The 25,867-nt window shown below is 41.4% G+C and overlaps 1 protein-coding gene across 1 annotated transcript in view; it reads left to right on the top strand.

Moving 5' to 3' along the window:
• Positions 1–1,077: 1,077 nt before the first annotated feature.
• WIPF3 (WAS/WASL interacting protein family member 3) overlaps positions 1,078–25,867 on the top strand; it is a 108,034-nt gene continuing 83,244 nt past the window's right edge. The window contains exon 1 of the mRNA XM_025380041.1: positions 1,078–1,202. The gene's annotated coding sequence lies outside the window, so the exon portion shown is untranslated. The remainder of the gene's footprint in view (positions 1,203–25,867) is intronic.

Below are 25,867 nucleotides of genomic sequence, written 5' to 3'. Positions count from 1 at the left end.
TGAACAAGAAGTGTGACAGAAGCAAGGTTTTTCGCTCTTCAGGCTTATTTCAGGTTTGTTGTTGTTTCTTTGTTTGGTTTGGTTTGGTTTGCTTTTTTGAGACAGGGTCTCACTCTATCGCCCAGGCTGGAGTGCAGTGGTTCACTGCAACTTTTGCCTCCTGGGCTCAAGCGATCCTTCCACCTCAGCCTCCCGAGTAGCTAGGACTACAGAGCTCCACCATGCCCGGCTAACTTTTGTAATTTTGGTAGAGACAGAGCTTCACCATGTTGGCCGGGCTGGTAACTCCTGACCTCAAGTGATCCGCCCACCTCGGCCCTCCAAAGTGCTGGGATCCCAGGCGTGAGCCACCGCGCCCGCCATATTTCAGTTCTCAGTCTGCTTTCTCCTCCCTTCGGCTCCACCTGGGACATTAATCTACCTCCCCAAGCTACCCGGATAATTCTGTCATCACTCAGCTAATTCATACTCACTCTTCAGTTCTTGTAGTCGACGTCAGCTCCTCAAGAAGCCCTCCATGACCTACTCCCCACCCCAAGTCTGGATCAGGTGACCCCTCTGTGAGCCGGCTCAGGAGGCCTCTGACTGCCTCCTCTTAGTTGTGTTGTAATCGCCCATTGGTCGCTTTCTTTTCCTAGACTGTGAACTCCACGAGGGCAAGAGGTAATCTTGTTCTCTTGTCCCCATCGCTTATGACGTCGCCTGGAGCTTAGTAAGGGCTCAACATTTTGTAATAAATTCAAGGAGTGGCGTGTCCCCAGAGTAGCTGTGCTGGGCCGTGTGTCGCCCGCACAACAGCTCCTATCTGGGGAATTCCAGCCTTAGGCCTCAGTCTCTCCGCAGCTGAGACTTGGAACTCTGTACCCGGGAGGCGCGCCCGCCGACTTGGGACCCGCCTCCAGGGTCCCAGAGCGACCCCGCCCGCCCGGGCCGTGTCCCTACCGCGGGGCGGCGGCGGCTCCCAGGCAGGAGACTGCGAGCAGGTGGGGGCGGCGGCCCCGCCTCCGCGTCCCGGCAGCACCAGAGCTGGTGGCCGGGGAGCGAGCCGGGCGCACCGACCGCAGCACCCAGCGCAGCTCGGCCGTAGCGGCGCCGCTTGGAGCACGGGCGCTGCGGGACGGAGCCCGGAGCCAGAGGCGGCGGCGGCGAAGACGTCTGCCGGAGCTCGAGTCCAGTCCAGCCCCCGGCTCCGCCACCTGCAGGTAGCGGCTCCCCGCGCGGGTGCGGGTCGGTGCCCGAGGGTGGAAGGAACGGGCAGTGTAGAGGCGGCCGCCCTGGTCGGTCCCAGAGCAGAGTGGCCCAGCCCGGGACAGAGATCCTGCGCGCGTGGGAGGGCCGGGGAACCCCCGCCGGGCTGCAGCCCTGGGCCCGGGAGGTCGTCGATGTACAGCGCGGCGCTCACGCCCCCCACCCGCACGCTGCCACGCCGCCCCAGCCAGGCTGGGCCGGAACGACACCGCGGGGTGGGGAGCGAGGTTACCGCGGGGTTGCTTGGTGACTTCTCCGGACTGGACTCTCCGGTGAGCAGCCCCTGGCACCGAGGCCGCCTCGGCCTGGTCCTTCGCGATGCTCTGTCTTCTCCGCTTCACCCCCAGAACAAAAGGCTGGGGTCTGGCTGGGGAGGGGGCTGTCGCGGGAAGGGTTGGGGCGGAGTAAAAGAGACCTAGGAAATTGCAGAGCGGGAGGTGGCTTGGAGGATACAGAAGGAGCCCCCTAGTGAGGAAGCCAACTCCAGAGATGTGAAGTGACTTGTCCAAGGTAACACAGCTCATGGAGACAGAGCGCAGGTCTCTGGACGCACCTCCCAGTGCTCATCTCCAAGCCCCTGACTTGGGGTCAGTAGTCAGACTGTGCTCCAGCAATGTACATTTGGCCACAAAGGGCTTTAGGGTCCTTTGGAGGATTGGGGGTGGGTAGGTAGGCGGCAGAGCCGATTTCCCCCAGTCCCTGACACGCACTCTCTGAAGGTGGCGGGCAGGGCGGGCACCGGGCCGCCCTGGACCTGGAGGAGCGCGGCCCGGGCCCCTTGGCCAGGCAGGCACCGGCTCTCAGGAACTGCGCCTTTGTAGGGTGGCGTGCCAGTCGCGTGGGTGTGCCCGTGGCGGGCGCCGGGGCGGCGTGGGGACCGTGCGTGCGGTCTAGAAAGAAGTTCTGCAGGGAAAGGCCAGGAGAGCGATTACAGGCGCGCTGGGACAGTCTGGCCAATCCTTGACACTCAGGGTACATTGTAACTGGCTGCACTGGGGAGGAAAGTTACTCTGTAGCAGGAAGTTAGGCTGTCTCTTCGCCTCTGCGCCTCGGGTCCTTGGCTGTAAATGAGGGCCTTGTTTGGCATGACCTGTGTGATTTAGAAGGTTTGTGCCCCTCCGCCTCCTCCTTTCCAGAATCTTTTGTCACTTTGGAGAGAGGACTGGGAGTGCATTTCTTGTGGCCAGCATTAATAGTTATCACTGGGACTCCTGCCTCCCTTTAATTTTTTTTTAACTTTATCATTACGGAAGAGGTCAGAGGAGAGGTTGTTTTTGGGCCTTGCAAGAAGATAAACTCCAGGTCAATACCTGGACAGGACATGAAGGAGGCTTCTGGGACGCTAGAAATGCTTCTCACCTTGACCTAAGGAGTGGTCACACAGTTGTACACATACAAAAATTACTGAAGTTATACCCTTGAGACTTGTGCACTTATGTAAATTCTACCTCAATGAAAAAGTAAATAAAAATGTGATGCTAAAGTCCACTCATTGTGGTAGCACACAGATTGCTGCAGTTTTCCAGCTAATGCATTTCAAAGATACATTTAAAAACCACAAAAACCAAATCAGAAAAGAAGTGGCGGGCAGGGGCAAAAGAAAGTTAAGAAGTAACTGGAAATGAAACATACACTACAGATGCCTTTACGTGCATCACCTCCTGTGATTCACAGCAGTTCTTTAATAGAGATATTGTTATTGTGCCTTTTTTACAGATGAGAAAATAAAAGGTCACAGAGGTTAAATTACTTACTCAGGGTAAGAGCCTGGGCACACAGACTTCAAATTCTAGACAGGCAACCTTCAACAGGCAATTTGTGGCCACCTGAATCGGGGCAGAGCGGTCAGGGTGACAGACACTTGTAGGCTGGCTTCCTGCTATTGCCCCCTTTCTGTTCCTTTTAGGAGTCTCTGTTTTCATGTAATTGTGAGTGTGACATTGCGTCACAGATTGCAGTTAGCCGGCAGCAGAAGGAATGGAGGAAGCGTGTGTGTGTGTATCTAAGAACATACAGTTATAAGAACAGGGGAAAACCAGCTGGTCTAGCCTGGCAACGTTCTTTTTAGGAGACTTATTGTTCAGAAACCATATAGTACGGGTTGCGAGTTTGCAGTCACTCCAACACATACACAAAGAATAAAGAATATAACATAGGAAAGATCTGAGAAAACAAAATGTGATTAACAGTAGAGGGAAACATAGAATTTTCACCAGGGAGGCACAGTCAACTTTTTTACATTCTAGAATTTATAAATATGTTTATTAATGTTGAAGTTTTTTAAAAAAGAAACCTACACAAATAACTCAGCAAAAGGAAGGAAATGTGCTTTCTAGCAAATGTGTTATTAATATTTAATATATATGAACTTTGGTGCAGAAATATTTGAAACATTAAGGTACAGTAGCCTCAAATCTACGGAGAAATCCTGAGATTTTTGTCCTAATGTGTAGTCTTCTAGTGATTTTATATTTCTGCCTAATATTCAGAACTTAAAGAGGTAGAAACGTGTGTGTTTTACCACCAGTTTCAAGTTGCAGAGTTGAATGTTTGTTTTAGGAAGTTTTGGTGTAAAGAACGTGGGTTAAGGGGAGCAATTTAGAAATATCTCTGGGCAAGTCCCCTCAGCCCAGTGCCATCGAGCATGGTTCTGCATCACAAAGTTATCTTTAGGCAAGTTTGCCTTGTCACAGTGGTGCTTCTCCATCTGCCTGCTGGAATATTTAGAAAAGAATCATAATGTTTGACTGACTTTGCCGACAGCATGACAAAACAAACTTCGAGGGGAACTATTAAATACGAGTTAGGGTTGGTGAGAAAGTGATTAATTGCTTTTTATTTAGCCACTGTACAAAACCGAAGAGACATGCCTTTCCCCAGCCGATGCTGGGCAGGGGCATCACACATGTTTTCTCACTGGCTTCAGCCAGTAGTGCACTTGAAACTCCCCTTTTGCAATTCTAGCTGCGTCTTTCCTTAGACCTGTTCAAGAGGGAACCCGACCATTATGCAGCAGGGGAATTGTGTAGTGAACTGTGGTGTTCAAGTGCCAGGGAGATAAACTGAAGCAGAGTAAACGTGACAAAAATGCCCGGCGGGCATTATGTGGGCCAGGCACTGTGGAGGAAGATTTTCAAGTGCATCTTGAAGGAATGTTCATCCTCCGTGGGTGGTGTTTTCCAGCTAACACCGCATCTAGGATGGTGGCATCCAAGAGAGAGTGCCAGGCCTGCCCATGGACTGTGAGAGTCAGCTCTTGGTTAGCTAGGAGGAGGCAGTAGCCAGTCTCAGCGCTTGAGTTTCTGAGGACGTGCGTCTGTGTGAGTGCACGTGTATGTATGAGCAAGATGCCCAGGTTGCCATCCACTGCTCCTTAAGAGCTAATAGCTAGCTAGCCCTGCCCAGGGCTAGGCTAAGAGCTTTATATGTAGGACATCACTACAACAGCCCTATTGGGAGCTGATTCTTCATGCTTCTTTATGAAAGGGGAGACAGAGGCCGAAGGCTGACTTACTCTCAGAATGATCATGTCACACCCTGCTCTGGTCTTTTATCAGCCCACTCATAACCCTAAGGTGTCCCCGACCTACCTGACTCTCTCTTATTGCACCTGAGCTCCTGGAAGACAGGAACTGTGTTCATCTCCATTCCCAGCACAGCACCTGCCCCATGCCTGGCAAGTGATGGGTACTCCCTAAAGGTTGTTGGATGAATTAAAGGACTGTGTAAGTGGAGGAATGAGTAATTGTATGAGTGAGTGAATGAATGATTGAATATCTGGAAGTATGTTCCAAGATCAAAAGCCAGTTATTTGTTGTGTTTTATCTGTTGTTTTAACTTTCACTGTCTCATTCCCTTTTGTTAATATGGCTCATCAGGCATAACTGTATGAATGAGATTTACAATAGGTATCTCCTTTAGGGCTCAGCCTATAAAATCAGAAAGCCTCTGCTTCTTTAAGAAATTATTTATTCTTTTGTATAACTTACATAAGTCAGAATCCCTAGACTATTCTGTATGAATCTTACATGCATCATTTATTTGCTGTATGATCTTAGACAAGTTACTTAACCTCTCTGTGGTTTGGTTTTCTCATCTACAAAATGAGGACAATAATAGTATTTATCTCATGTTTAAGGCTAATAAGATAGATTTATTCCATTTTTTTGTTTTGTTTTGTTTTGTTTGTTTTTGACAGGGTCTTTCTCTGTTGCCCAAGCTGGAGTGCAGTGGTTTGATCACAGCTCACTACTGCCTCCAACTCCTAGGCTCAAGTGATCCTCCCACCTCAGACTCCTGAGGAATTGGAACTACAGGCACATGCCACTATGCCTGACTAATTTTTTTTTAATTATTTTTTGTAGAGACAGGATCTCACTATACTGCCCAGGCTGGTCTCAAACTCCTTGATTTAAGCAGTCCTCCTTCCTCAGCCTCCCAAAGTGCTAGGATTACAGGTATGATCTGCCTTGCCCAGCCGTAAGATAGATTTGGTACTTAGGACAGTTCCTCATTCATAGCAATGTTCAGTCAGTTAGCCATTATTATTTTTATTATGATGATGATCTGATGCTTTTAAAAATTGTTTGCCTTAAATGTTCCGTGTTCCATAAAGTGTTCAAGGAGTTTACAAAAATAGATAGTAAACAACATAAAATTAATAGGTAATGAAACTGAGGTAAAGGGAACACGTGGGTTAGAAAGTGAGATAAAATCAGAGGTAATTTACAGAACCAGAATAGATCATAAGTTGTGGATAGTTTCCAGAAATGGGAGTAAAAGTTTGCCAGAGCTTCCCAGCAGCCAAAACAAAAAAGAAAACATAAATAGTTACCTGATCCACAGTGACCATGAGATAAAAACAGATCAGTTACACAGCTTTTCCTGGTCCTGAAACCTGGGATAACTTTCTCCTGGCAGGTCTTCAATGCACTCACTGTTGCCATAGAGACCTAAGTCTTCAACATCATCCCTGCCATAAAGACAATGGAAGTGTTGTGGTAGAAGGCAAAAGTAAGTGTTTCCTAGAACTTTATTGACTGCAGTTCCGGAGGCATAATCCCACACGGCTCAGTAAAAGCTCTTTGCAGGGCCAAAACACTGTGGTTCAGGGACATTCTGTATTCTTAGCTATGCTTACTGAGTGCCTGGAAGAGCCAGAGTCTTCCTTCCAAAGATTGTAATTCTTGTGAGAGTCAGGTAGTGAACAATCTCATCTTTAAGAACTTTGGCTCTGGCTGAAGTCATTTAAATGAGCCAGATCAGTTTACCTCATCCAGGAAAAGTCCAAAGGGTGTCATTGTGCACATGTACTCATTAACAGATGATTATGTATTCATGAATTTTCTTAATCCTGGCAGTCCATAATTTCTCTTTAGCTGCAAAATTTTATCACCTATTTGGAAAAAGAAAAATCCAGTGCTAAAAAACATAAATATTTTATTTTTTAAACATTTTTTATTATTGAAATAATCGTGCTCATGTCTTTTTAGCTCCCCCACTCCCATATATATATCCAGATGTGAATTGTATCAGCTGCCAAAGTAAACAACGCCAAACCAGTGCACGCATCTGAATCTGGCTTAAACAGATTTGTTTATTTGTCTTGTGGAATTAGACTCCCAAGAAAGACAGTCTGGGGCCTGTGCAGGAGCTATCTGAGACCGGTGTCCATCTATCTTCCTGCTTCACCACACTTAGCCTATAGGACTTCATCCTAAATCTGGTTGCCTCATGATGATGATATGGCTGCGGTATCTCTAGGCTTCCATCTGCAGTCTAGGCAAGAAGACAAGGGAAGGTGCAAATAAATAAAAGAATTAACGTCCTTCTATTAGTGAGGTTTTACCTTGTTATTCAGCAAGTGATGCACTCCCTAGGACTTCCACCTACATCTCATTGGCCAGAACAGTGTCACAGGGTTGTTCTAAATATATTAGAGTCTGAGAAATCAAATATTTTTAGCTGGGTAAATTGCAACTCCATCACTCAAACTAGGGATTCTGCTGTGAGGAAGAAGAGGGAATGGTTATTGAGTAGGCAGCTAGCAGTATCAGCCATCTGACTGACTTCCATTGTTAGCCATGTCTCTGATTTAATTAGACATTACAGAAGGTGACTCAGTAATTTTAAATGTTGTACTTTTCTAGATCTTCATGGCATTAGTGTTAGAGAATGAAATGCACCCAACTGCCTGTGTAAAGATTCTTAAATCGCTATTGCCAGCCTTGCTGCTTCTCTCAATTTCAGATCTAAATTTCCATTTGCCAAAAGTACCTCAAACTCAAAATGTTTCGAATTAAAATCTATTATCTCTGCTCATTGATCACCACTTCCCACTCTCTCCTCCGTCTCCTTGTTTAACACTACATTGTCTTGACCACCAAGGAGCAAAAGGGTCACCCCAGGCTCTCTCTTGTTCCCCATCCCAGACATCCAATCTGATTTCCTCCTTGGCTTTATCCCATTGCCATTACTCTGATTTAAATAAATACCCATCCTTACTCATGTGGGTCCCCAAATTGATATACCTGTTTGCTCTTTCCTCTCCCTACAATTCAGTTTCCACGTATAGCCCCACGGTGCTGTTTTTAGAACACAAATGTCTAACAACATCTTTCCTGTCTTTAAAAACCTACAAAATAAGGTCCAAAAGCCCAGCTCTTGACAGCCTGGCCTTGTGAGCTTCCTGCCACGACTCCCAAGCCACAGCACCCATGCACTCACACAGGGCAGGACTCTGCTCATACCCTCCTCTGCTTCAGTCATGGAAGGCCTGGCTCAGACTTTCTGACAGTTTTTACTTATCCATAACTTATGGCACAATTAAGTCAATTTTCATGTATGCTTCCAAACTATTTTGTATTTCTATTCATATTTTTTGCCCTGGATTCTTTTGTCCTGATATTAATAATGCTACAACAGTTTTTTTTCTTAAAAATCAGTTTTATTGAGCTATAATTCACATACCATAAGATTCAGCATTTTAAAATACACAATTTCAGTGGCTTTTAGAATTTCCACAGTTGTGCAACCATCGCCATTATTTAATTCCAGACATTTTCATCACCCCAAGAAGAAACCTGTTAATAGTAGCTTCTCATCTCCCTCCCCTCAATCCTTGATAACCACTAATCTATTTTTTATTTCTATAGACATTTCCTATAAATGGAATCTTATAATATGTGGACTTTTTGGTAAGAGAATTTTTTTTTTTTTTTTTTTTTTTTGGAGACGGGGTTTCGCTCTGTCACCTGGGCTGGAGTCCAAAGGTACTATCCCAGCTCACTGCAGCCTCGACCACGCAGGCACAGGTGATCCTCCTGCCTTAGCCTCCCAGGTACCTGGGACTATGGGCACGTGCCATCACACCCAGCTAATTTTTGTATTTTTAGTAGAGATGGGGTTTTGCCATGTTTGCCAGGCTGGTTTCGAACTCCTAGGCAAGCGATCCGTCCACCTCCACCTCCCAAAATGAATTTAATAATCTGTTTACAGTTATTATGATTACTCATATACTGGAACTTATTTTGTGTTTTCTTGTATACCCTGTGCTTTATTATTCTTTTTTTCTCCCCCCTTCCTTTTCTGCCTTCTCCTACAAAAGTGCCTGGCACATAGTAACCCTCAGTAAGTGTTACAAGCTATCATTTGTGGGCAGGAACCATGTAGCTATGGATTTATTTATTCATCAAACATTTATTGATTACCTGCTACTCGTGTTTATAGTTTCGCTGCATGGCTAGCTTAGTGCCTAACAGGTAGAAGAAGCTCGGTACGGTATTTGCTGCATTGCATGGACTGTGCAGAGACTGATGTGCTTGTCGAGGGCTGGAGAGTCATGGAAAACACACAGGCTTGGGACCAAATTCACTTGGGTTTGTTCTGATTTTGTCACATCGTAGCTATTTGATCTTGGGTGATTACGTTATGTCTTTGAGTCTTCATTTCCTCACCTGTGAAATGGGGATGATAACATCTGTTGTGAAGAGTTGTTTTAGGGGATGAGAGATAGTTGTGTAAGTGACAATCAGAATTGCTAGTGTAGGGAATATGCTCAGTACATGTGAACTATTGTTTTTCTTAGGGAACTGTTTAACAGAGCACCCTCCCAACCATGTACATCAGTATTGAAGCACCAACCATGACTGCCCAGGGAATTAAATGGTAGTCAAAAATGAAACTGGCCCCTTTCCTATGTGGCTGATGTAAGTTATTACCACCCTATTAGAAGAAGGGACATTTTCCCCTCACATGGTAGAACCAAGGAAAAGAATCAGAAGTGTACTTTCTTCTTCCTTTTAACAACAGGAGTCAATTTTAAGTCTCTGGTGTCCCTTAAAGCTTCCGTTTATTCTAACACTCGTTTAAACGTTTCAATGAAACATTTTTGTTTCAGTCATGCTTCTCTCCAGTGATTCAGAGAAAAAATAAAGTAGCTTCAGAAATAGGTAAGACAACTACCTAGAAAAAGAGAAGTTTAGTGAACTTGAAGACAGGCTATTTGGAAATACACAGTCAGAGGAGACAAAAACAAAACAAAACAAAACAAAACAAAAACAGTAAGACAAGACAAGTGAGCAACCATTTTTTCCTGAGTTTCAAATTCACTTTTCCCACATTTTAAAAGCTTTTGCTTCACTCTTTGTTGCTGTTGTCCTGGTTTTCACCCAAATGTGTATGTCTTGAGGTTAGAAATTTGACTGCAGATATAGAAGGAAGGCTAGAGTGGCCTGGGTTTATGCCTCTTGTCCTTCCTGGCATGCATGCATGCTTAGTGAGTTTTAAGGGATGGTGTTTGATCTGCAATTATTTTGACAGTATCTGTATGAACTACATACGTCTAAAAAAGACGGGCCAAGATACCTGTCCATAGGATCTATGGGTGCAGTATTTTGTGGCTGGGGGACTAGAGTCCCCACATGTTATTTCAGACATGTGCACCTTCTCGCCAGCATGCTTGTGTTCTCACAGGTAATGAATGACAAGGGTCAGTTACAGCTGGAACCAACTTACAAATGATCCATGCCTAATAGAGCATCATGTCTTAAAACCATTCCTTGTTGTGCATTAACCATGTGATAACAGAAGAATTAAACCGTAGGGGTTATGGCTGGTTTGGGGGGAATTATTTTATTCTGCTCTGGCCTATTTTCCTAGTGCACCTGGTCAGTCGCCTCTAACTTGTGGATGGCTGTAGTGGTGATTTCAGCTGTCCCAGGGAGTCTGTGTGCAAGGCCAGCACAGCAAATCCCACCCTCAGTGCTGAGTCCTACTCTCGATGGCTCCAGCAGCTGCTCATTTGGACCAAATCGTCAAGATCATTTTAATCTTCTTCTTTCTTTCTTTATATTTGCCTTTTAGGTGTAAAGAGATCTCCTAATTCAGATAGTTCAAAAAACTTTTAAAAATACTTCTTCACAGTTGTCCCAACTAAAATGTTTCTCTGAGGTGGTAATCCTAAACTTTTGCTTATTAATTTTTTGAATAAGTAATAATGCACATGATACTTCAACAAGGGTAGAAAGGATATTCACTGTAAAATATTTCCTATACTCTATCCTCAGACCACCTAGTTATGCATTCTTCCAGAGAAAAGGCATACTCATTCTTTTATCATCATCATCATCATCATCATCATCATCATTTTTTTAGAGACAGAGTCTCTCTCTGTTGCCCAGCATCATCATCATCATTTTTTTAGAGACAGTCTCTCTCTGTTGCCCAGCATCATCATCATCATCATCATCATCATCATCATCATTTTTTTAGAGACAGAGTCTCTCTCTGTTGCCCAGCAGCAGCAGCAGCATCATCATCATCATCATCATCATCATCATCATTTTTTTAAAGACAGAGTCTCTCTCTGTTGCCCAGCTGGAGTGCAGTGGCCTGCCTGATCATGGCTCACTGCAGCCTCCAACTCCTGAACTCAAGCCTCAGCCTCCTGAGTAGCTGAGACTACAGGTACACCAGCTAATTTTGTTTTTTGTTTTTTTTCCTTTTTAGTAGAGATAGGGACCTGCTTTGTTGCCCAGGCTGGTCTTGAATGTTAGGCCTTAAGTAATCCTCCTGCCCCCGCTTTCCAAAGTGCTGAGATTACAGGCATGAGCTACCATGCCCAGCTGCAAACTCATTCTATATACATTTTCTGCTGCCTGCTTTTTTTCACGTAACACAACCTGGAGATCATTCCAGGTTCATACATATAGGGCTGCCATATTCTTTGTGACAGCTACCTAGTATGTCAGTATAATGTATGAACCATAATTTAATAATTAGTTCTCAGTTGACAGGTATATACACTATTTCCAGCCTTTTCCTATTAAAACAAATGCTGCAATTTTTGTCACTGTACAAATTATTTCTCACACATGAGAAAGATCAGTAAGATAAATTCCTAGAATTGAAATGTGAATCTTTAAATGTTGCTACATTTGCCCATTACCCTTCACAGAAGTTGTACGAATTTATATTCCTACCAATAATTGTCGGATTCCCTGCACTCTCTCCAACAGATACGTATCAAACTTTTGATCTTTGCCAGTTTGACAGGTGAAAATGGTATCTGATTGTGGTTTTGACTTGCGTTTTCTCATGAGGAATAAGGTTGAGGGTCTTTGAATGTGTTTAATTGCCATTTATGTTTCCTTATCTGTGAACTGTTTAGGCCCATTTGTGTATTTTCTATTAGGTTATTGATTTTTATTGTAGGAACACCTTATACAGAAGATAAAACAGCCATTTTACTGTAATTTTTATTTTACTGTAATTTCCCCCAGTTTATAATATGACTTATTTTAATATAATTTCCCTCCAATTTGTAGTATGACTTTGGGCTTTATTTAATGTGGTTTTATGTATATAGATATGTATTTATTGCTTTGCAGAAACCTTTTCTTCTATACCTTTTAGAAAGGTCTTTCTGACCTGTTGATTTTAAAAATTCTGTCATATGTTTAGTATGATTATAATTTCCTTTTTTAGAAGTTAAAAATTTGATTCCTTGGAATTTAATATGAGGCATGAGATCCTTACATTGTTACCTAACTTTATTTTTTTCCTGATTACTACCCAATTTACTCAATACTTTTTGTTGAATAACTCATCTTTTCCCCACTGATATCCAATGGGTTTTTTTTTAAAATAATAACCAAAATTTCCAAAAATACCTAGGTCAATTTCCAGGCTCTCAGGTCTATTACCATTACTGATTCTCCATATAGCAATACCAAATGGTTTTAATGAATGTGGCTTTATCATTTGTTTATTATCCAATGATTTTATTTTTCCATGTAAACTTTGAAGTCACCTTGAGTACTTATAAAAAGGAAACAAGTTAGTATTTTCATTATGATCACCCTAAATTTATACATTGATATAGAGAAAATCAACTTTTGTATGATATTTAGTCTTCCTACCCAAGACTAAAATGTGTTTTTCCATGTCTTCACTGTTTCTCAGTAATGTTTTGAAGTTTTATTTCATGTCTGTGCATACTTTGTTAAGTTTACACTTAGGTATACTTTTTTAAAGTTGCTATTGTGTACACAATTATTTCCTCACAATATTTTCTGGCAGTTATTGTTTAAATACAGGGATACTTTTTGGAGTGTATTGGTTTTGAAGAGCTACCTTTTTAAATTATCTTATTAATAAAAATAATTTTCCAGTCAGGCACAGTGGCTCAAGCGTGTAATCCCAACACTTTGGGAGGCCGAGGTGGGTGGATCACCTGAGGTCAGGAGTTCAAGACTGGTCAACATGGTGAAACCCCATCTCTAGTGAAAATACAAAATTTAGCTGGGTGTGGTGGTGCGTGCCTATAGTCCCAGTTACTTGGGAGCCTGAAGTAGGAGAATCGCTTGAACCTGGGAGGTGGAGTTTGCAGTGAGCTGAGATCACACCACTGCACTCCAACCTGGGAGACAGAGCAAGACTCTGTCTCAAAAAATTAAAAAATAATTAAAATAATTTTTCTACAGAGTCTCTTAGGTTTTCCATGTATATTCCCATATTACTTGGGGGGAAACATGATAATTGAGCCTCCTTCTTTTCAACTATTATACAATTTAGTTCTTTCTTTTATCTAATTGAATTGACTACTAGCTCTAGGATAATGATAACTAGTAGTGACAATAGTGGACATTCTTGTCTTGTTCCTGACTTTAATTGGAATTTGTTTAGTCTTTCTCCATTTGCCATAATGTATTTTAAGTTATGTTATAGCTATTTGGAGGCAGCTATGGAGATGATTGTACGATTTTCTTGTTTCATGCCCCTAGTATAGTGAGTCATATCAATAGATTTTCTAGCATTAAAACATCTTTGCATTTAAACCCTACTTGGTTGGCATGTATTATTTTTAGTGTGTTGCCGAATTCTGTTTATTTATGCTTATTATTTTGTTCCTCCATATTCATAAATGAGATTGGTCAGTAGTTTTCTTTTTTATTTGTTCTATTCTTTCTCAGGTTTGGATCTGACTGCTACGTGGTAATTAACTGCTTCTTAGAGATTGGGCAGAATTCAGTCATCTATCTTTCACACTTCTTTGTGGTGGATCTTTGACAACTTTCACTATTTCTTCTGTTTAGATGTTCTCTCTTGTCTTGATCACTTGATTAACTCGTATTTTCATATTCAACTCTTCATAATAGTTGTCTATTTCAATCCAAGTTTTCAGATTTCTTTACCGAGATTTCAGCAAAATCTTTTAGCGTCTTCTCTATCTATCATTATTTTCCCTGTCTCTTGTTTTATTTTGTGTATCTGTGCTTTCTCTTTCTCCCTCCCCTCATTTAGTTAAGGTAAGGTGATTACTTATTTTATTGTTTTTTGTTTTTCGGAGACTAAGCTTTTAGATATATTCATTTAAAAATTTATCTTTTTTTCTAATTCCTAAATATCTGGTTTTAAAAAATTCACAAATAAATGTGAATTCCTTCCCTTCTGCTTCCTTTAGATTTATATTATTGTTATTCATGCTTCTCGAGAGTTTTTATTCTTTGTTTTATAAATATAGTTACTTACAGCTATGACTTTTGCTCTGAATTTTTCGTTAGCTGCATTCCATAGGTTCTGATATGCAATGTTTTCATTATCCTTATTTTCTCAGTACACATTAAGTTTGGTTTTCATATCTTTTTGTTCCAAGAGCTGTTAAATAAACCTTAAAAGTTTCTAGTTAATAGAGTTTTAAAGTTTTCTTTGTATTTTTGTCATTTGATAGGATTGTGAACAGAAAATATTGTCTGTTCTGTTTCTATGTTTTAGAATTTTTGAGATTTTCTTTGCACTATTTACAGCTAATATATAGTCCCTTCCATGGCTAGTTTAGGGACACTTTAATGTGTGTCTTCTGTATTTAGAATGTATAGTCACATATTTCCCCCTACCTTGCAATTATTTTATTTATATATTTTAAAACCTTACTTTTTTGTAAATGTGATATGGACAGAGAGATATGTCCACTAAGTATGATATGGACAGAGAGATAACCCATGAAGGTCTTGGTCCAAATATAGTTTTGCCTGCTTTTCCTTGAATAATATCCTGTAGCTTTGCTTTATTAATTTTGTTACTGCTATTTGGAACATAGATATTCATGGCTGCTAACTCAAACTTTGTATATTATTCCCTTTGCCATTATAAAGAATCTTTCTTTGCCTTGTTTAATGGTTTTTATGCTGATTTTAATTTTCTGTGTTTGAAATTAAGTGTGTATGTTTTATACAGTATATAGTTGAATTTGGTCCAGTTTGAGGGCTTTTTCTTTTAATATGTGAGCTCTACCTATTTATGTGTATTGATATGACAGATATGTTTGTTATCATTTTTGTTATGTATTCTGTTTTCTATTTTTTATTGCTTAATTTGCTTTTTTACATGTCACTTAATGATCTATTTTTTTCCTTACTTTGTGCCCATGTAATTCATTTGGGAGATGTGTCCTATCTTTAGTTCTTCTAGCAGTTCCCTTTATAATGATAATAATTCTCTGTTGTTGTTTCTTTTAATTTAGAGAGTACCCAGTGGTTCCCCAGCAGAAGTCATACTGAATATCCACTTCTTCCCACCTCTCCTCTATCCCTTTCCAAACCTCCTTTTTAACATTCAATTCTAGTTGATATAATCACTTTTTTTTTAGTTTTTCCAAAACTAAACCTTTTAATATACTTGACTTATACTCCTGTGAGAAATATACACAATTTATTCTCTTTAAAGATATTTTGATTTATTAACTTTAAAGGTATTATGCTTCAGTATAATAGCTAAGTAATCAGCATGCATATATCTCCACTTTATCTTCCTTTTTACCTGATAACTTTTGCAAGTTACATTTTTCCATTTTTCCTTGATTAATAGTAGTTCCCTTCCTTTCCGATAGCATATTTCCATAGCTGTTTCAGTCTTGATTCAGCCGTTAATTCAATACTCACTGCCATTTCTTTGTCCCACTTTCTCTCCTCAGCTCTTGATTGGCTGACATTTTTCCTGTAGTGGTAACTTCAATACAAATTCAAGAAACACACATTTTGCGTGTTTAAAAACATTTGCCGCTTGCCTTCTTACTACAATGACAGTTTGGCTGGATATAAACTTTTACATCACACATTGTTACTCTGGGATATGATGGCATGGCTAATATGTCTCCAAAACTATATGATTTTCCTTTGGATATCATAGACCCTTTGTTTTATTTATTAATAAATTGATTTATTTGCTTTTGAGACAGGATCTCGTTCTGTCACCCAGGCTGGAGTGCTATGGTTTGATCACGGCTCACTGCAGCCTTCACCTTCTGGCCTCGAGCAATCTTCCCATCTCAGCCTCCCAAGTATCTGGGACAAGACACATGCCACCATGCCCACTAATTTTTTAATTTTTCTGTAGAGACAGGGTCTCCCTGTGTTTCCCAGGCTCATGAACTCCTGGTACAAGTGATTCTCTCACCTTGGCCTCCCAAAGTGTGGTGATTACAGGCATGAGCCACTGTGCCTTGCCTTGTACCTTTAAATGTATAGAATTAAATCTTCGTTTTGAAAAGCTTTCTTAAATTATATGCTTGGTATTATGTGTTCGAATATTTATTCTCTTCCATTTGTTTATGTCTTTTACTCAGGAAAACCAGTTATCTTTTTCATTTGTCTTCCATATCTAGCAATTTCTCTCTAATCCTTTTAAATTCTTTGTCCATTTACATTTCATTCTGCTCATTTGTCTCAATCCTTCATGGTACTCAGTGTGTTTTCAACAATACCTGTTTTCTTTGGGCTTCTTCTAGTGTGTTCTTCATTTTTCTCTTTTACTTCTGCCATGATATTTTTCATCCTCTATTATTTTGCTAGATATTCTCAGAGTCCTTATCTCTTTTCTTTGAGTCCTTGTTTCAAAGGGTTAATTATTTCATTCAATTCTTTGGGTTAATAATTGTATTTCCTGTCACAGCATTCATCTGCTTTACAGCAGTATTTTTTCTAGTAAATGTTCTTCACTTATCATCATTCTTTTCCTATTCCTTTCCCTACTTTTTTCTTAGTTTCTTTTTTTTGTGTAGATCTTATATTGATTCTCTTTTTCATTATTCATCTTAAAATGAGATGAACTCTTCTTGGACCAACTATTTTCCGATTTACTTGAGGAAATGACCATGGCAAGTTCCAGACCAGCAAGAATTCTTTTTGGCTTAGGGAGGAACTCCTTATGACAGAGAGAGAGAGAAGTATGTGTGTTCTAAGACTCATTGAAATGCACATTTGTATCTGTGCCTGCAAATAATTTTGGACCTTCCATTCCCCAGTCAATAGAGGTGGGTAGCTTTAAGGTTGCCCGAGACTCACTGTCTTCTTGGCCTACCTCATTCCTAGAATGCTCCTATAGAAATGCCTTGCCTTTGCCATCTTCCCTGCTCCCTGGTGGGTCTAGGGTCTAAGATCAGTCCTGCTGCCATCCTGCACACCCTTTTCTGTTATTCTAAACAAGAGTTGATGGTTTTTCTTCTCCAAGGAGCTAATGCTTCCCACTTTGGAGAGCAGTGCTCTGCAGGCTTTGTCTGAGGCTTACAGCCACAAATGTATCCTCTACAGCATATCCACACCCTGTATTAGACCATCCTGGGCAATGAACCATCCTGTCTCATTCATTAAAGTGCAGAGTTATGGAGATACAGTTTTATCAAAGAAAATTTTCTTTTTCTTTATTATCTTGAGATGATTTCCAAGAAAGGGAAGAAACAGATATTTTTACCATCTTAAAACTGGAAGACCTTCTTGAACTTTATTTTGAAAAGTGGGTTTTTAAATCTAGAAATCTAAAAGCAAGCTGCCTCCTCTCTGCTGCCCTTTAGTAAGACCACTTCCATTTCCAAGAAGCCACCATATCCTTACTTAAAAAAATTACATTTGGAAGAACTTTGTTTTTTGGAGAGGATCATATGCAATTTTTAATTTCTTTAATATTTGTCTTAAAGCAATACTCCTTTGCTCCTCATATTTATACAACTTAGGAAAGAATAAACACTCTACCTTTTTCTTGATGAAGAAATAGATGGGAATTAAAGCCAGAACTAGAGACCAGTTTTCCAACTATCAAATGATTTCTCTTTGATTGCCTTGCTTTCCATCATGCCAGCAAAGGCTTTTCTAGTGAGCACTGTAAGCTTTGAGAACCAAAGATTCCTTTTTTTTTTTTTTAGATTGAGTCTTACTGTGTCACCCAGGCTGGAGTGTGGTGGCATGATTTTGGCTCACTGCAACCTCCATCTCCTGGGAGAACCCAACATTCAGAATATATGTTATTCCCACGCCGATATTGAGGTCTGCCATTGGACAGAAACGTTGACACTTCTCTTCCCTCTTTTAGTTTGTAATATTTTTCTTTAACAATCATTAGGATGATATCTCATTTCTAGATTCACATAGAACTTTCTTAATGTTCTGCTAACAAGGTTTGTCTCCATCTTTTGTGGGAGCCTGATTCCTGCCAATTATATGCCATTGCCTTGTTAAAAAAAATCTCAGTACCAACTGATATGGTTTGGATTTTTGTATCCCTGTCCAAATCTCCTGTCGAATTGTAATCCCCAGTGTTGGAGGTGGGGCCTGATGAGAGGTAATTGGATCGTGGGCGGTTTCTCATGAATGGTTTAGCACCATCCCCTCATCATTGCTCTCATGATGGTGAGTTCTCACGAGATCTGGTTGTTTAAAAGTGTGTGGCACCCCCACCCCAGTCCTGCTTCTGCCATTTAAGACACTGCTCCCACTTTACCTTCTGCCATGAGTAAATGTTCCCTGAGGCCTCCCCAGGAGCAGATGCCTTTTTGCTTCCTGTATAGCCTGCGGAACTGTGAGCCAATTAAACCTCTGTTCTTTATAAATTCCTGTTTCAGGCATTTCTTTATAGCAACGCGAGAACAGACTAATACACCAAGGCAATGGTATTTGGCATTCAGCATTACTTTTGGCCTTGGCAATACCAATATCCCAAAGACATAGTCCCTATCTTTGAACCTTTGAGGAGCCCATGGTCCAGTGAAGGGGGACGCAGAGACATATAAAAGGAAAATAGGGCCGGGCATGGTGGCCCATGCCTGTGATCCCAGCTATTCTGGAGGCTGAGGCATGAGAATTGCTTGGCCCTGGTGGGGCAGAGCTTGCAGTGTGCCGAGATCATGCCACTGCACTCCAGCTTGGGTGACAGAGCGAAACTCCGTCTCAAACAAAGCAAAACAAAAATGAAAAAGAAGAAAATTGCCAGAGTGCCTAGTACCATAATAGAAGTGTGACCAAAGTGCAAAGTGCTATACGGGCAGTCAGCCCTCCCAAAGGGAGAAGAAAGTCAATGCAGAGAAGCTGGCACCTGAACACAGTTTTGCAGGTTAGTAGGTATTTTCCAGATGGTGAAGGCCCTGACCTGCAGCCTGAATACCATGGACAAAGACTTAGAGATGTATTTTTCTTAAAAAAAAAAAAAGGACATAAGAAAATGTCAACAGTGTGATGTGGGTAAAATGGAGAAGGCCCAGAACGCAGTGGAGGATGAGATGTGGAGTTTGACTTCATAGTAAGTAGTCTAGAGAGGAGTACGTGTTAAACCTGGGAGTGATGCCATGGACACTGAGAGGTGACACCTGCCAGTCGATTTGTGAGACTTGGCTGTCAGTGATGTACTGGCTGCCTCAGGAAGGAATCTGCCTGGTAGCTGAGGTGAGGGAGGCTCCTTGCTGCAGGCTGTTTGAGTTTTTAGCCTAACTTCAAACTGGACGAGGGAGCCAGGGCATCAGAATCTGCTTGTCCTGGAGCAGTAGGAATAAGGTTAAAGTACTTAAACTAATCTAAAGTCACACCCAAAACTTGGAAAGAAAGGATTTGTTTCTTCTTGTACGCCATACCACCTCCCATCCGCACATTATTTCCTCAATGATTTTTGGAATAATAGCATTTTTGGAGTACGTACAACGTGAAAAGTTACCACCTTAGCCTTAAGAAAGTAAAAAAACACCATTAGTATAAAATCTAGCATCATAACATAAAGAGGTGCTCATTCATTTTGTAAGATGGCTCATTATTTTATGATACTAATTGTAAGTTTCTGTTGAACAATAAACTCCCTTTAGCTAATGCATACTGGGCTTAATACCTAGATGATGGATTGATCAGTGTAGCAAACCACTATGGCATGTGTTTTCCTGTGTAACCTGCACACCCTGCACATGTACCCCAGAACTTAAAAGTTGAAGGAAAAAAATATTAAGCTCCTTATTTATGCTTAAGGCTTACCTTGATTTTCCAAAACTTAGAGATACCCTATTTCAGAAGCATAACTGTTATATAAAATGAAGCTTACTCGTGAATGTGTGACTAATATTATGTATTTTTAATAAGCCCAGTTCTTATCTTAATTAATTCAAGGATGAAAGAAAAGAAAGACAGGAAATCAATATTTTCTCCTTTCACCCTTGGAAGCCACACTTATAACAATTTTTATGGAACTCAGCCTTAATTTAAATGCCTGAGTCAGTGATAAATATCATTAATATCTTCATTTTTCCTTTCACCAAATACTGTTCAAAAATTAGAATGAATTCAATGAATGATCTGGGAACAAATCTGCATTTCAATAAGAGTCCTATAAAAGAAAACCAATTTATGAGCTCTTCTTAGAATGTGCGACATACTAGGTTTCATATTAGATGTGGTTAAAGTATGTTTCCATTTTAGAATTCACATACACAAACCCACATTAATCTTTTCAACACTTCAGCAGATAATTAACTATAATACCCAGTTAGGGCTGAGCCAATTCAGATTCTGGAGCCAATGTCTGGGCTGGTGTTTCTCAGGTGTCAGAAGTCCTTCATATCGCCTGTGTGAGAGCGATGGTTTCCCTTTCACTTTGTATGTCATAATCAATTCCAAGTACAGTAGCTATTTGCATGGACCCAGCCTGCTGAAATTAAATGAATCTACATGAAAATGAGCCTTTTCAGTAGAGGCCACAACTTCTGACTCAATGGGAGACAGAATGCTTTCATCATCCTTGATGTTCTAGAGCAGGGTTCTTCAAACTTTAGCGAGCATAAAACCCCCCTGTAGATAAGATGCTCCCAGAGATTCTGCTTCAGTAGGTCTGTGCGGAGATGGTGCCTTTCTTACAACCTTCCACATTGGAGAGCTGTTCAGCGTGGCCCCAGATCCACAGTGTTGGCCTTACCCAGAAGCTTGTTAGAAATGCAGAATCCCAGGCCCCAACTCAGACCTACTGAATCAGCTGAACCAGAATCTGCATTTTAACAAGATCTCCGGTGACTCACCCTCCACTGGAGTTTGGTAAATACCACCTAGATCACTGTTCCCCAAAGCCTGGTTTAGGTGTTGCTGGGGAAACTGGAGATGAGTTTAGAGAGTATATAAACATTTTTAAATAATGGCTGTGTTTATTCTTATTATTACTTTCTTTCTTTTTATTACCTTCCAAGTGTTTATTCTTCCTGAGATCGTGTATTTATTCTTATTATTACCTTCCATTTATTCTTATTATTACTTCCCATTATTACAAACCAAGTGGTATTGGTTTTCCATTTATGATAATAAAGTTTATTTTCCAAAATAAACTTATTTAACTGAAAGCATGACTTGATATATAGTAAATGTTGAATAAATATGAGTTTAGGTGGTATGCGGCTATTGCAAAAACCATGAAAGTCATTTGTATACAAGTGACCTTACTTAGTATGGTGCTTAAGAGCCTGGCCTCTGGAGCCTGACACTCTGGGTTTGAGTACCAACTCCTCCACTACTGAGACTGTGTGACCTTGGGCAAGTTCCTTGACCTCTCCTTCCTTCAATTGCCTCATCTGGAGAATGGAGATAATAATGGTATCTATTTCATTGGGGTGTCGTGGTGCCTAGAAAAGGGCTAATATATGAAATGCTCTAAGGACAGTGCCTGATACATAGTAAGGGCTGTGTCAGGGCTAATTTGCTTCACTGTTATCAAAAGCTAAATATTTACAGATTTTTTATATCATTGAGAAGAGTGAGAGCAGCAACTTCCATTTGGCCAAAAAGAGGACAGTCTTAACTGACAGAAGTGGTAGGTGGGGCATGAGATCTCATAGGTTGGAAGTCCAAGGAGAGAGATGTGGCCAGAGAATTTGCTCATTAAGTGACAAGAAAGTGACAACAGAAAGTGACCATCATAAATCGTTCTCATCATCACCTGGAGAGAAGTTTAAAAACTAAAATTATTTTATTATTTTACTTACAGCTTTAGAAACTTTACTACATTTACGTTGAGAACCCCTTTATTTGTATCTCGTTTGCATGTAGGCTTGTGGGCTGCTATTTCCTGGCCACAAGGTACCTTTAATAGATGAATGATGGACCCTTAGAGGTAGCAGGACCCTACTGAGATCATAATATGAGATATATATTGTGTCATGGGGTTTATTAGCCTTCATTCATTTAGAAGTGAGAAATCTTTATTCTTCTCCCTCTGCCCCATTTTATAACCAAAGAAACAAGGGATGTGTTTCTTTGAAAGAGGAACAGTGTCAAAACATACAAAGTTAGGATTGCACAGAGTACCTTGTTTGCATATTCCTAGTCAAATGTGTTATTTTATTATTATTATTGTTTTGAGATGGGGCCTCACTCTGTCGCCCAGGCTGGACTGTAGTCGTACAATCACAGCTTACTGCAGCCTTGACTTCCCCAGGCTCAGGTGATCTTTCCATCTCAGCCTCCTGAGTAGCCGGGACTACAGGTGTGCACCACCACACTTGGCCAATTTTTTTTGTATTTTTTTGTAGAGATGGGGTTTTGCCATGTTGCCCAGGCTGATCTTGAACTCCTGGGCTCAAGCTATCTACCCATCTCGGCCTCCCAAAGTCCTGGGATTACAGGTATGAGCCACTGCACCCAGCCCACATGCTTTTGTCAGGCGGTAGCAGTAATCTTTCTTGTTTATGTTTTAAAATGTAAGCACACTTTCTGTGTGTGAACAGCTGTACTCTCACAGGCTACTCTTGGGAAAAAAAAAAAGAGTTTGACGAGAGCAACTAGTGTGTAAAATTGCTTACCATGAGTTCTTTCTTTCTGAAATAACTCACAAAGTGTGGTTGGAACACAGACATATATAAATTTTTATTAAAAGAGAGGCAAGCTCAGTCCACATCACTTCTGAAGGGTACAGACAGGCTGATCATGTAGGGAAAGAAAGGGATCAAGTAGGGCGCCCGTACCCTCACCCTGGAATAGCTCCCGCTAAAAAGGTTGCCATGCAGGTCCTCTGCGACCTGCAGATGTGCTCTGTGCTCTGTGGCCCACTGGCTTTTAAAAATGCTTTTTAAATTATATACTCAGATTTCAAAATTGAACTTTGTGCGAAAATCTAGATAGATATGGGGCTTTTGGAAGAGGGAAGTAGGGGGTTCTGGCCAATACTGGGCTCGTATTCCCATGCAATATCACCCAATCCATGCTGACAGGGGCTCCCACTGCAGACCCAGGCTCGCGTCCTGTAGCCATGTCCCATCCGTGCCCTTTCACCTGTTATCTAGCCCACCTCTGAGTGGGTGGTCACAGCCTGCTCCCTACTGGCAAGGGATGCTGGGGAAGGAGTTCCTGCTTCTGGCTGGAGGAGGTGAGACTCACAATGTGGAAAATTCCTCCAGCATAGGGTAAATGTTCAAAAGACGGTGGGCAACCACAAGACAGATGAGCACCCCGGCCCAAGGAAGAAGACGCTTGCAGGATAGCCGAGTGTCATTGAAGAGCCTCCATCATGGCAGCCTTTTCCTCTTCTCCCCGACACATGCAGAGCCTCCCAAGCTGCTTGTGTTCTCCCACTTCCGAATCTCTGAGTATTTGCTGCTCCTCCTTACTAGAACAGACTCCTCTATTCACCTCTCTGCCTGGTGAAAAATAAGATCACTTCTACCAAGTGTTTCTTTATTGTGCCTCCTCCTTAAGTTTGAATGGATGATGCTATCCCTTAGCACTCTCTACCTCTCCTGGGGCATTTATCTGACTCCTGCCTTTTTTTTTTTTTTTTTTTTTTGAGACAGAGTCTCGCTCTGTTGCCCAGGCTGGGGTGCAGTGGCGCAATCTAGGCTCACTGAAAATCTGCCTCCCTAATTCAAGCCACTCTCCCACCTCAGCCAGCCTCCCAAGTAGCTGGGATTATAGGAGCCTGCCACCACACCTTTTTTTGTTGTTGTTAGTAGAGACGGGGTTTCACCATGTTGGCCAGGCTGGTTTGGAACTCCTGACCTCAAGTGATCCATCCGCCTCGGCCTCCCAAAGTGATAGGATTACAGTCATGAGCCACCGGGCCTGAACTGACTCCTGCTTTTAACGTAGTTATGATGATAAGTATCACTTCCATGTATGTGTCAGGACGTGTACTGTGTCTTCATATACAGTGTTTGTTTTAATAGTGACAACAAAGAGAATTAAGCATTATAGCTCCTAATTTACAAATGAAGAAAAGGAGACCCAGTAAGGTAAAGGGACCTGACCAAGACCACACAGCCAGGAAAAGGGAAAGGTGGAAGCAGAACCCAGGGCCGTCTGGTTCTGAGACCAGCTCCTGTATTTGGGCCTCCCATGGAAGTCGTTGTCAGTTCTGTTTCCCTCACCACCCTCTAATGGTGTTTGTATGTGCATTTCAATGCTGTTTTTCAGATAGTTCATGAATTGGGAGAAAGTATGAAAGCCTTTGAGAATCTGGCCTTTTAAATCCTAAACATTTTAAATACATTTCAGAGCAAAACAACATTTTTAAATGGGTTGAGAGAACACAAAGCCTTGAAGAGCTCTTGGGTGCAGCCCCTGACTTCCTGGAGTTCAGCATTCTCAACTGTCAGATTTTAACATATACTTCTTTAGATAATTGCTTAATTATTGTATCTGAAAAAAAAAAAAAAAAAAAGCCTTTCACAGCCATCAAACACTACATATAAAACTATCCTCCAATCCTGGATTTTGAAAAATTCTTCCCTGTAACTTCAGCAAGGCGGCATCTGGGTGGCACCTAAGCATTCCCACATTCCTGAAGATAAAACTAGATAGAAACCAAGGCTGCTCAGGTGAGGGAGGAGCAAGCAGAAGAATTACAGTCACCTTTATGGGGTTTCTTTCATTTAATGGTCTCAAAAATATTTTTAAATCTTTGCAAAATGGAAGCAGGGATGTAACTTGACCTGAATCATATCAAGCTAATAAAGTAATGCAGTGCAGTAGAAATGAGGTTTTAATGGCAAAACTCCGTCTATACAAAAAATACAAAAATTAGCCAGGGGTGGCGGTGTGTGCCTATAGTCCTAGCTACTTGGGAGGCTGAGGTGGGAGGATCGCTTGAACCCAGGAGGTGGAGGTTGCAGTGAGCCGAGATCACGCTATTGCACTCCAGCCTGGGTGACGAGACTCTGTCTCAAAAAAAAAAAAAGAAATGGGGTTTTAGATCAGAAAAACCAGGGCTTTAAACTCAGCTCTGCTGATCTTTCTGAAATTTAGTAGAAATTGCATAGTTCTCTGAGGCAAAGTTGGATTATTTGTCATATGGAAATATCAGCGTCTACCACACGGTTGTTGAGAGAATTACATAAAACTTCTTACAAGTCCCCAGTGCAGTGCTGAGCACCTACTGGGTGGGAGAGTCAAAAAGGTATACAGCCAATCCTTATTACTTGCAGATTCTACATTTGCAAATTCACCTACGTGTACTCACTAAAGTATATTTACAACTCCAAAATCAGTACTCACGGTGCTTTTGTGGCCATTCCCAGGCATGTGAAAAGTGGTGAAAAACTGTAGACACTGACAAGCATATTCCCAGCTGAGTTGAAATAATAGGACATTGCCTTCTTGCTTCAGCTCTCATCCTATAAACAAGTGTCCCTCTCGCAGTCTGTGTAATGCCACGTTTTTTTCCAAATTTTGTACTTACTGTTGGTGGTTTTGCAGTTTAAAATGGCCTCCAGCAAAGTGCTTGAAGCGCTGCCTAGTATTCTTAAGCCCAAGAAGGCTGCGTTGTGCCTTATGGAGAAAATACAAGTGTTCAATAGGATTTGTTCAGACATGACTCCTAGTGCCGTTGGCCATGGGTTGTC

Source organism: Theropithecus gelada, chromosome 3 (assembly GCF_003255815.1).
Source record: "Theropithecus gelada isolate Dixy chromosome 3, Tgel_1.0, whole genome shotgun sequence".
Lineage (NCBI taxonomy): Eukaryota > Metazoa > Chordata > Mammalia > Primates > Cercopithecidae > Theropithecus > Theropithecus gelada.
The sequence above is the reverse complement of the archived record's forward strand: the minus strand, read 5'-3'. Positions and strand labels throughout refer to the sequence as shown.